Source organism: Gouania willdenowi, chromosome 16 (assembly GCF_900634775.1).
Source record: "Gouania willdenowi chromosome 16, fGouWil2.1, whole genome shotgun sequence".
Taxonomy (NCBI): Eukaryota; Metazoa; Chordata; class Actinopteri; order Blenniiformes; family Gobiesocidae; genus Gouania; species Gouania willdenowi.
This window is the reverse complement of record NC_041059.1, coordinates 21739310-21752256: the sequence shown is the minus strand read 5'-3', so window position 1 is coordinate 21752256 and position 12947 is coordinate 21739310.

Here is a 12947-nt window from a genome sequence, read left to right as displayed (position 1 = left end):
GTATATATGTTACAACTTTTGGCAATCTATAAAAGTCCACATGTTCTTCACAGTCTCACAGATTAGTACAGCCAAAAACATGGCAATAGTTCACCATTTCCTCTCAAAATTGGGGATTTTTGTTGCTGTTTTGCTGTTTGTAAACCTGCTGCTTATCTCCAAAATGGCCACTACCGGGTTGAGGCGCCGTGAAAACCCTCTATGGTTTTTCATTCAAACAAGTACAAGAATAGCTGTTTATGTTACTTGTCTTGTTCAGTAATGTGTACAACATAACTTTTCTGGGTGCTTTCAAATTATTTTTCCAAGTATTATGTTTGCATTTATATTTGTCTCAATTTACTTTGATTATTATGTTTTATAATTGTGTTTTTTGTAAGACATTGGTTATTTTCGTACATGTATAATTGTATGGCGAGCTGTAATCTGCATCAGTGGTTCCCACATGGCACACTGGTGTACCGTGAGGCAAGTCCAGGTGTGCCTTGAGATTTTGTGACAACTATACTGTTGCAGCGATCTGCCTGAGTGCTCCGAGCGCGGGGTGCACGTTGACGTCATTTTTGGCGCGCCCACCTTGCGACGTCCCGCGCCCGTCAAGCATAAACCAGCTGGGTGCATGTGGCGCTCCATGCCAAATGCCGGCATGTGCTCATGCTGTTCCGTGTGTGGGCATGATTCTTCGCGGCGCACTTCAACGGGTGAACGCAATCGCACTGATAAGAAAGTCACCATATAAACGGCCTTTGGCTGTATGCAACGGAGCTGAGAACAACTGAAACGTGCACCGCACATTACGCATTGGAAAAGCACTGAAACCAGTTGAAGGGCTCCTGGTGAGCTCATAATGACTGGACTGTTAAAATGTGAACTCATTGTATAATTCATTTGCTCAATTTATTTGCTGAGTTGTATAAAGGTGCAGTTTGTAACTCTTATAAAAGTGACTTTTTGTCATATTTGCTAAAGCTGTCACTATGTAAGGACAGCTTTACATCAAACTAGTAGTTTATGTGATAAAAACAGACTCATTGAGTCCCCCCTGCTGCTCCTGAAGCCTTTGGCAGATTCCTAGAATGCAACGCGACCGAGCAAAAAGAACCAATCAGAGCCAGGATTGTGCTTGATGGGCTGTCTGACAGCTGTTGCTCACAGGCCCCGCCCCTTTCCCGGAGCTAGAGCGCCGTCTTTTTTTTTTACTGTGCATGGTCTGAAGGAGTAGAAGATGGCATTGGTGACTTTTCTGCTTGAAAGGTAATTACTGCTGCTTGATTTACATTATGTTTGATTTGTAATTGTTACACTAGAACTCTGTAGTGCATGTGTTCATGTGTGCGCAGCAGCCTCCATGTGGGCAGCTGTAAGTGACACTGTGTTGTTGCTGCTGCTGAGGTGTGTGCACATTGAGAGAGAAGTGCTGCAATAATATGCTTTTAACAGAGCATGTTATATTGCTGTGATGTTGCTGTCGGACTAACGTTAGCTTGTTAGCTCCTCTGAGGGAGGGACTTTGGAAAGTTTAGAGGCAGGGCAAGAGAGCAGCGGGGAGAGAGGGAGAGAGAGGGATCTGAGAGTTGCAGATTGCACCTTTAAGTTGTTTATATGAGAATAGGAAAAGACTTAAAATTTGCTTAGAAACTTGTTTATGTATTTAAGGGCTAAAATAATTTAGAATTTAAAATTTCTCTTTAATACAATTCAAAGTGAAAATATTTCATTTGTGTATGAAAATTGTATAATCTAAAAATATTTCTGTTGAGAAATTGTTAAATTAAAATTGTAATATCTGTAATTGATATAAACATAAGGAAACCAGTTTGCTGTTTGGTTAATGCCTCATTTTACAGATTACTTACCTGCATTGATTTCATAAAAAAACTTTAAAATGTACTTTTACAAAATCAAGTGCACTTACCTGAAATTGTGTTTTTTTTTGTACTTACCTTGTTTGATGAAAAATTATGAACTTATTTGCTTTATGTTTTGTGTTCAAAGGTTTTTCTTCTTTCTTGTCACTGCAAAGAATAAAAGTAAGAACGAGTGAAATCCTGAGTCTGTTCAAGTCCTTCCTTTTTAAAGAGTGGGAAGCCATGATGTTATGAAGACACTTAACACATACATTATTATTGCAATATACAAGTACACAAAAATAATTATATTTTAATTTACTACTTTGTATGCACTCATTTCATAATACAGAGGCAAACTCTATAGAGTAGTCCCTTGTTTATCACAGGGGTTAAATTCTATAAATAACCCGCAATAGGCAAAATTTGTGAAGTAGTTGGCTTTATTTTTTACAATTATTATGCATGTTTTAAGGCTGTAAAATCCCTCACCACACACTTAATACACTTTTCTCAGACAGGAATTAACATTTCTCTCTTGTTTAAACACTCTCAAAGTTCAAACCTTAGTAGATTTCAAAACATGAACTTGTTTTCAAACATACAGCACTTCAGAGGTAAAAGTTATCTCTGTAGCACTGAGCTAGGATAGCATTAGCAGCTAATCACACCGGCTTTTTTCACTGGTGGTTTATGTTTATGAGAGGAGAAAAAGGAGCGCAGCTCCTCGCTTCAGCAGGCAGTGAAACTCACGGAGTTGGATGTGTCGGTGGTGGGTGAACGCTGCATTAGCCAATCAGGACGCAGAACACAATGCGCGTTCATACGCTGTAAAAAATGCATCCAAAATTGCACTGTAAAAAAATCCGCGAAACACAGAGGCTGCGAAAGGTGAACCAGGTTATAGCGAGGGACTACTGTTCCTAAAAACAATTAGAAAAATAAAAAAGAGAACACAATATTTCACTGGCGGGAATTAGAAGACTGACAAAGCCTGTAGGACAACATTAAAACAGAAACAGCGAGAGGGAAAAGGGAACGCTTTCTTGTACGGTTGCCCGTGATATTGAGTGATAACACGTGTTATAAAGGTTTTTTTGCACATTAAGTGTGCCTTAAGGTTTTTACTTGTCCTTTGATGTGCCTTGGACACAAAAAGTTTGGAAACCACTGATGTACATGGCCAGAGGGGAAGAGGAGACATGCTGCTGCGAGCACACCAGCTTACTGTACTGTGTGGTTTTTCATTCAAACATAAAATAAGTGATCCAGAGGACAGACCTGGCTCTGAGATTGTCTTTATTTCACAAGTCACAACGCAGAGAAGGAAAACCACACCGATTATTACATGTTCATTATCCATGTTATGCAAATAGAGTGCCAAAATAATATATTACTATTTAAATTAACTTTTGGTTTGTAACAATACCATGACAATATGCTTGATATAATTCTATGTTGTCCTTCCCTCTCTACGAGTCTTCTTCTTGCTCCCTTTTCTTGGTGTTACTCTCATTCAGCCGCTCTAAGAGGTTTAACATGTCAAAGTTCTCTCGCCTCATCCATAATTGATTACCACAACGGGCGCATCTTTGCTGCACTTAGTTAACTAGCTATCTGCAGGTGTTCCCCTAGCAACTAGCCAGGGACCGAAGCACTGGAATACTCTATGTAGTCTTACAAGCTCCAAAAAACCTAAACCCAATGTGTCTTGTGAATTCTGGTGTCTGGGCCTTGTTCTCTGGTTGTAATTTGGACTGTATGCATGTCTAAGCATTGTCAATCTATTATACAGACTTTGATATGACATGCCATACAACTTGGTACACTGGAGGTTGGACCTAATCCGCCATGATCATTGTTTAAACTAAATAGGTGTAGGTCGGGTTATTGCCATATATTGTATTTGTTGTGGCGGTTTTGATTGAAATGAGATAGTCAAGTTAAAGGGTTACGGGTCAAATGCGGACACAGCATTAATTTGGTCAAAGAGTTTTTGGGACAGACTGGTCTGAGATTCAAGGGTTTCAGTGTGTGTGTCCAATGAATCTGTAGCTGTTCTGTGCTGTCAGGATTTGTGTATGTTGCTGATAGCAGTAGCCATAACAATGAAGGAGCCTTTGAAAAGAGACCTTGGTAAATGTTATCAGTACGATAGTATCTGGATTGCTTTGGGCAGTTTGACTAGAACTGACCAGGAGAGAGTCTGTAATCACTCATCAGTATTATGTTTGCATTGTGCAAATTTTTCACTAAATGATGCTTATTGAACACTTTGTCTCAAAGTCATACTAATTATGATTTTGACAGTTTGAATCCCACTTTAACTCAAATGCAGCCATCATGTTAAATTGACAAATAAAGCAAATTCCTAAAGGTTTTTAATGCTGTAAGGTAAAATTTCAAAATAGAAAAATGGTATAATCTCTAAAAGTAAAAGCAGTTTTACTAAATTAGCCAATTTGTTGCTACATTTAGCAACTTTTCAGAAACTCCTAGAGACTTTTTTTTTAAAGTGAAAAGTGACAAATTAACCATTAGAAATCGGCTCGCCTTAAAGATATGCAATGCCATCTAGCAACTTCCTGGACCGTTAACGACGACTTTTCACAGTGATGTTGGCAACACCGAGTTAGTTTAACATCTCAATTGACTTTGTTGGACACCATGTTTGTACAAATCCAACCCTGGATTAAGCAAGGGTGAAATATATTTACTTTCTTCAACAATACAAGCTGTTTTAATGGTGAGATACTAACAGCAAAGCTATCAAAGAGGAGTGAGATGAGATATACTGGACAATAAGTTTTACATTGAAGGAAATATAGTAATTTGGTTTTTGTAAATTGTAAGGCCTGGGACATATTGTCTCACAAATTATGGCTGATAATCGATATTAATGTCTACATTTTTTTTAGATCAAATTAACGACTAATGCAATCAACTTGTATTTCTCGTTAGTATTTTTTACCATAGTAATTGGATTGTCAATAGCTTTTAAATATTTTAAACAAATAAAACAATTAAAATAAAATTGACTCAGTCTTTGTTAGGAAAAAATTGCACTTAAATAAACATTACAAACAAAAACAATAAAATAAGTTAAGAAAAACAACTCCTCAAATGCAAAACCTCACACAACCAAAGCAAAAAATCAAATTTAAGTCTCTCTCAAAAACAAAATTGCACTTACAATAAATATTAAACATTGAGGCACAGAGGTATATACTTGTACATTCTGTAACAGGTAACACTTCCAATCCAGTTAGAAACTTTGTAAACAAAAATGCTCGCGGCCCCGCCTCCCCCTGTTTCATTCTGTTCTGTTTTCATTCAGTGTTAAACCATACAGAATGGACCAAATAGTTTCTAGTTTACTCTGTTCATTCCGCTATAGAACAAACATGTTCAGGTGCTGAGGGTGAACCCCCTTGTCATCCAACCTGAAAACAAAATACTTAGACTTAGCTTGGTTGCTAGCCCTGCTCGGCATCCCCGCTTCTGCATCTGATCACACCGTTTATGTCTCCTCTGCTGGCGGACACTGCTGATGAGTTCTTTTATTTTGAAATGGAGGGAATATGTCCAACTTGGCATCATCAATCAGTGTGTCACTGTCTGAATGCACTCTTTTTAACGAGGCTTTTTTGGTTATTTAAATTGAACAGCTACAAAGCACACAGCCTATTTTCTTTGTTTAACTGGTAGTTGTTTGTGTTATACTGATGTTGAATATATGTTTATTTTGTTGTACATTTAGCATTTGTAAAGAGGTTGAGATTTGTACTGGTTTTTTGTTGGGAGGGGTTGTGCGCCATGTTTGGGCTGGAATATTTCAATTAGATCTGGTAACCTTGTCCTTTATGTGTCACAAACAGCAGGTCATCATGTCAAACACTGGAATCAGGCTGAATGTACCAACCATACATGGACGCACGCAGACACATACACACACAAGGTGGCAGCTGTCCTTCTCACAACAGACCACAGCAAAGGAAACTGTCTTCCTCTGACACCTGCGACCATCAGGGTGCAGCCCACCCAGCTGCAGCCATGTGCGACAACCACAAGAATACATTTTTACCCTACTGAATTTGCACTAAACAAACTGAATTTTCACTGAACAAATTGAATTTGCACTGAATAAATGTAGCACGCAGTGCACGCAGACTTCTGGACAAGCAATAAAATGCTGTTACTTGTTTACATGCTTACTTACTTATTTGTGTTTGGTGTTTAGTTCCAACCTTTGTGCACATACATTTTGGACCAATAATTAATAATAATTAATCGTGCAGTGAATACTATAATTTATGAACCGATTATTCACATGATCTACTGTGATTAACAAGCAATTAGCTTAGTATAGAAATACTAAGTTTTCAGAATCAGAATTCCTTTATTAATCCCACTTGAGAAAAAAAAATCACAAATAAAAGAATAATACATTTAACAAAGACAAAAGAAAGAATAAACATTAAATAAGTGTATAATTAAGTAAAAGACTTAAAAATAAGGATCAGATACACACACATATTACAGTTGTAAAATAATAATACAAATATACAATTTATATACATATATATACATTGTATATAAAGTAGTGTTCACTGTTAGATTTTATTCACAATGTACTGTGATATAAATACAACTGCAGTAACATGACAACAACATAATATGGTTCTGATGCTACGCCTCTTTTTGTGACCCTCCCAAACTCCCGTTCCCTTGAATTTTCCCCTTCACTCAGGTGTAAGACTGACCTCCCCTTTTTTTTTTTTTTTTTTTTTTTAAAATTAGATGTTTTTCTAAAACATGCATTATCTTTTTGCAAGAACAAAACATGCATAGATGTTGCATAAATACTGCACTTCTCATAGTGTTAAACATAGGTAAACATGGTAAAAATGGCAATGAGCCTGTTGCTTTAACTAATCAGATTTTGGCATACACATCAGCTGATGACTCTCAGCCTCTGGTTCGATGGTGTGAGCTTCCTACTCACCGAAGAAGAACAGAAAAACACTTGCACAGGAAGTTTGATTTGTTGTTTTACTTTGAAATTCAGATGGCCTTAATCCCTGGGACTTGACTTCCTGCTCTGCTTCCTCAGGGATTGGCCACTTGAGAGACTCTGAAAGCACCTGATTCCAATGATCTGATTGGACAATACCAATTTGGTAGAAAGTGAGAGGGGTCAGAGTTTTGCCAGTTATCTTTATTGTGATTACCAGATTGGTGATGGCTTCTTATTGCTGTATATTTTGGGTGAATATGTGAGAAACAAACAAAAGAGCAAGTGGGTCAGAAAATGAATGGGTGAACGTGTGGTGTGGGAAACAGTCCTCCATTTTCCAGGTGTAAGCAACCTAGTACACTCAAGCTAATTAAGGCAGGTGGCAAAGCTGTGCAGTAGGAGAGAAAGGACTTAGCTGCATTTCCCATGCTGGGCTCTTTTCCATTTCATTTTTTACTGTCATTTCCGGGCTATAAAGTGCACTGTTTTATTCGCCGCATTACATTAATTTAGTCATTTTTTAAGAAAAAATGTTACTTCTGCAGCGGGCGCTCACTTTCTCTCTCTCTCTGAGAACATTTCTCTGCGTCCGCTGGTCCTAGGAGCCGCGCATGTTCTATGATGAGGCAGTGTGCATCATGACAATGAGTGATCAGAATGATTCTGTACGAGCAAAAATGATTTAATGTTAACAATGTCATTGTTCCACCTGGTCTTTGTGACGGCATGAAGCTTATACAACCGGGAAAAATCCACAATTTTGCCGCGTCATTGTTTAAGCCACAGGGTTCAAAGCATGAGAAAAAAGTAGCGGCTTTTAGTCCGGAAATTATGGTAGTTTTGAAGTCAAAGGGACTTACCAAGGATTGATACCAGCTAAACCCCACTGGTGATCAATGAGAAAAATGGTCAGGTCATTAAAGTTCTGTTGCCTGCAGAGGAAAGTCAAAAACTGATGGAATAATGAAGATATTGGTGAATAGATAATTTAGGTTTGATGTCATTGAAGGCCTAGATGGAAAAAATGCATAGAAAATATTGGAAAAATACTGTCTCTGAGGGATTATACTGACTGTACACTGTTTACTGTACTGAATGTGCTGAGTATGAGGGGTTCAGTTTAGGGATTTTCACTTGCATTTTCTTTGGGAAATGTAGTTTGTCTCCTGGTCAATTGTTTTAAATAAGTTGGATAACTTTAATATGTCCAACTGTCATTGACATGTATTAGTGTTAGCAAGTGCAGTATAGAACTATACCTTTTTAATAAAGATATTTATATCACATTTGCCCTTTTTTACCATCTCATTGGTTAGAAATAACCAAGGACCATTGTGAAGTATCTCATTCTTCCATCTGTTGCTGTTAGTGGTGTACATGGCTATTATAAAGTCATGATCTTCTTTCAATATTCACCTTCATAGTAGAACTAGTACACTGAGTATAGCTGCGTTAAGGGGCACAGAATGTGTTATATGCAGTGATTATCTTCCTCAAGACAACGCAGCCTAGGCAGGCACTTACAATCATTTATTCATAATGCATCCACTAAAACACAAATGCACTTTATTGTCTCATTGTGCATCTTATTTTACCCTTAAACCAGAAAATGGGTTGGGTTTCTAATGAAATAGCCATGTTAATATCAAGGCAGATAAGGGCTGCTATGTGCAGATGGAAGCACAATGTGGAAACCCAATCACAAGTTCCTTCAATCACTCAAATCCAGTACAAGATGGAATGGGTGCATATGAATATTTCCCCTACCTGGACATATTAAAACAATACAATTTTAATACCTATTTAACATGCGCCTGCTTTCTGTGCCTCACATTTTTGCAGTTCTGCATAAAAAGCTGCCAGGTAATGCAAGAGTAACTGTGGCAGCTGTGGAGATAACATGGTTTTTCAACCAGACATGTCTGATGTATTTCCTGACTTTAAACGTTGCATCAAGATCTTACTGGCAGAGTGGACTGTTATTTTCATTCAGGGGAAGCTTACTTTCCTTTTTTGTTGTTGTTGTCTTCAATGTGCTCAAGAAATTGGGCCAGGGATAAGTACTTTGGTCTCCATAATTCAGCACTTCATGATGCTAAGTTTCACTTTTGCCCAATGTTGGTAGTTCAAATTAAAGTAGTTCCAATTTTTGGGAAAATAGCACAGGTTTTTGCTCACCCAACTTTGATGAAATTAACATTTCTTCAATCCAACAATACTGATGAATTTCTATATTTATGTTGAGTACTCTCTGTTTTCCATTAATCTGCATTAACAGATGCTAGTCTTCTGTTTTATATTAATGTGGAATCCCAGAATTAATTACAATTTTATCACAACAGCAGAAAACAATGTGGGGGGAAACAATATTTTATACACTATGATGCATCCTTTGTAGGGATGTAACGATTCACTCAACTCCCGATACGATTCGATTCACGATACTGGGTTCACGATACCATTTTCTCACGATTTATTTTACAAAATGGGACTGTAGACAAATGATGACTGAGAAATATTCCTTTATTTTTTTGGGGAAAATACTATACTATTTTCCTTTTATTTTTCATTTTCAAAAGAATCCCTTGATAAACTATTCAAAACAATGCAATTTAACTAAAAATAAATCTTGAATGAAATAAATAAAGGAATACTACAAATGAAGAAGAAGCCTATTAATTTAAATTCTGGTTCTATAGTAAACAATTCAAAACTACATAATAGTTCTTTTTCTTTTTAAAAGTGCAACTGAAAATGTATTTTGTGCCTTAACAATTAGACTTAAAAAAAAAAAAAAAAAAACAGTCATTTTACTGTATTTACGGCAGATATTTGTTTGGACCAGCAGAGGGAGCTGGTAACCCAGTGGCATGCAGTTATTCCACCAGTGAAGAAGAGATGCTATGCTAGCAGACAGAGCTAATAGAAAAACGTGATTTTTACAGATTTTCACGTATTATTAGATATTCTTTCGGTGCTAAAGGGTTAAAGAATCATTCATGAGCATGTTTAACAGTAAATGGCGGCCAGAAAAAAAGTAGTAGCAGATTCCGCCCGCCACGTCCGCTTCTGGAAGGATTAATATATAGCGCCCTCTGCTGGTTAAAAAAAGTACTGCGATTCAATTTTCAGAGCATCGATGTGAACCGTGGTACCTATGAATCGATTTTTAACTGCTTTACGATTAATCGTTACATCCCTAATCCTTTGGTAACAAAGTATTACCTAATTAGACTATCTGATGTGGCCAAAACTAACTGATACAAAATTATTCCTTTGCAAAGTAACATATTGTACTCCATGGTCACAAACATCTGTTTGTAAATAAAGCATCTATAATTTTGTACAGTTGTCCACTGCAGTCCTGCATATTTGAGTTTTAGCTTTGTTTCAACACATTTAAAGGATAAAGGATAAAGTCTATTGGAGCCTTTGTTGTACATTATGTGCATTATAATAAGTTTATTTTAAATGAAAATATCCATAATTTACTTTGCGTTTACCACATTTGGGGCGGATTCACTAACCAGGTGCATCCCTAAATCATTTGGTAGTGCTGTTTCCTCATCTGCTGTGGGGGATGTACTAACATTGCGGGACTAATAGCTGCGCGTATAGATGTGGTTGAGACCGCCCTGAGCTCCTGAGCAGTGCTGTGTCACGCACACTCAGATGTGAACTTTGTTCCATCACTGCGTAAAGTGCGCAGCTGATCAGTTGATTCTGGCCTGACATCGACGTGACACGAGAGTTTGATGGTCAAAATATGGAGAGAAAGACACAGGAGCCTACTGGAGCGGTGCATCCGGAGCGACATCCATGGAGCTCCGCACACAGCGACCATCTGCACCACAGCGGACACACGTACCGGACTCCACACGGGCTGCCAGCCATTCAGATGTTTCTCTTCCTCACACACACTTTGCATTTTCTCATTCAGTGGCTGTTGATATTGCCTATTGTTTTAATTGAATTGTTTTCTTACATTAGAAAGGTTAACTGAAGCCTTTTTTCCATCTCCACTGTGTATTGTCAACATTTACTGCAGCCATGATCTCTTTGTCTGTTTGCATTTGCCTGTGGGTTGTAGATTTAATCAATTGCATTGCGTCCACTGCATCAATTTATTTGCATTTCCCCCTCCCATTTTCTGTGACGCACAGAACACGAGCAGTCCTGATTCCCTAAACTTCTAGTGAATCTGCCCCATAAACTCTACATTGTTTCACCATCTTGGCAGTGACATTACTATGTTGATACCGTCATTACTCAACAGCATTCCACTGGTTTGATATTGCTCGAGGAATCTGTTGGAGCCACTCTCCCAGTTTGGGGGTCACTGCCCTGAGTGCTCCTACTACCACAGGGACCACATGGGCTTTGACCTTCCACATCTATTCAATTTGTTTTTTGAGCCTTGGTACTTTTCCACTTTCTCATGTTCCTTCTTCTTGATGTTGCAGTCAGCTAGCCTGGAATCCATACTAATCTCCTTGTATTATTCAATGTTTAATATAGGCAATTACTCTGGAAGCACTCAGAAGGCGTTTGAGTTCTGAGGTGGGACAAACACACGATGAGTGGACCTCAGGACAAAAGCACAACAAGCATCTTTTTCCCTAAACAGAGCCGGCAGAGGAAAATGCTGTGTAGGACGGTAAAGACTTTTCTTTAAAACAGAGCAGAACATACTGTAGCTCTGAATGTCTTCTCTGTAGCGGGCGCCATATTTGTTTTGACACTGCAGGAGATGGGACGTTCTTTCTGTACGGCTCTGACTGGCTCAGTGTTTTTCGAGCCGATGAAGTGAGCAGATACGGCAACGGCAACTTTCTTACAAAAACTAGGGAAGTGGGTGTGGCTTATTGCCAGGCTAGCAGTCAGCTGGTATTGCCAAATCTATGACCCCTGCCCTCTTGCCCTCTGCTGGTGTTTGTCAACCACCCATTATGACCAGCTGGCTAGCAAGCCGCTGTTTGTCCGTCTTGAAGATGGAGTTCCACAGAATCTTAGCCCTGCTGTTCTCAACCACCTATAGTGGTGCGTCTCATCGTAATTTGGGTGTTTCAGTCCATAATTGATACAGATATTCCAGTACACTATACCAGCCACTTGGTTGTGCCTCTCCATGTACAGTAAGTGGACCCTGCATGGACAGAGCCATTGGCAGTTTCAAGTACTTCAGGAAGGGAGAGATTGTTGTACTTTTTATTCACTATGCTGCCCCTGTGCAGTTCTGCTAACTGGCTGACCTTTCTCCATGTAGCCTTTATCTTAGCCTCTAACCTGCTCTACCATGGAGGGTACTGGTTCTTATGTACCATTCCCATTTTATATCCAAGCATCTGTAGGATCACCGTTGCTGTACTGTAGATCAGCTTGTTAGTCTCAGACCTGTCAGGATGGTACTTAAGGCAGCAGTAGCTGGGATTCCATTACAGATTTTTGCAACATAAAAGTCAACAAAGTTGAACGTGTTTCCATTGAAGGTTGTTTTGGGCAGGAGCCTCCCAACTCCCGTGAAATCTCATACCATGAGACTGCAGTAAGACGGATGCTCCAAACCTCCTTACAACACTCCGTATTCCTTTATTGTTTCACGCCTAATGTGGCAGTAATAATTTATAAGTATAAATGCTAAGAAATGTCACGGTCTCTTCTTCTGTTTACACGTACCGCATCATGTTTACTCAGACAGAAGTGGTCATGTGGCCAGGTACGTCAAGTCCTGTGATGTGTATTTGCAAAAAAGGTGTTTCCATACCGCTTTTGCGACACATTTCAATATCAAAACCTCTGAAATACCTCCTCATGAAAGGGTAAATCTTTTTAGCAATATTTGAGTGTTTCCAATACCAGTTTTTATTGCGCTATTTAGATTTTGCGCATTTCCAATTGTAATAGAAATGCAGCTTTTCACATCATCTAGAAGATCTGATAGTACACAACAACTCAGCTTCGGTAGTTTACAGGAGTGCCAGGACTCCGTTGTTATAATGGTTTGCCTTCTGAAGTCAGCAGCTCTTTCATTGAGGCTGTTTGTATCTGGGGCTTGGTACCAAATCTCTTGTTGTGAGGGAGAT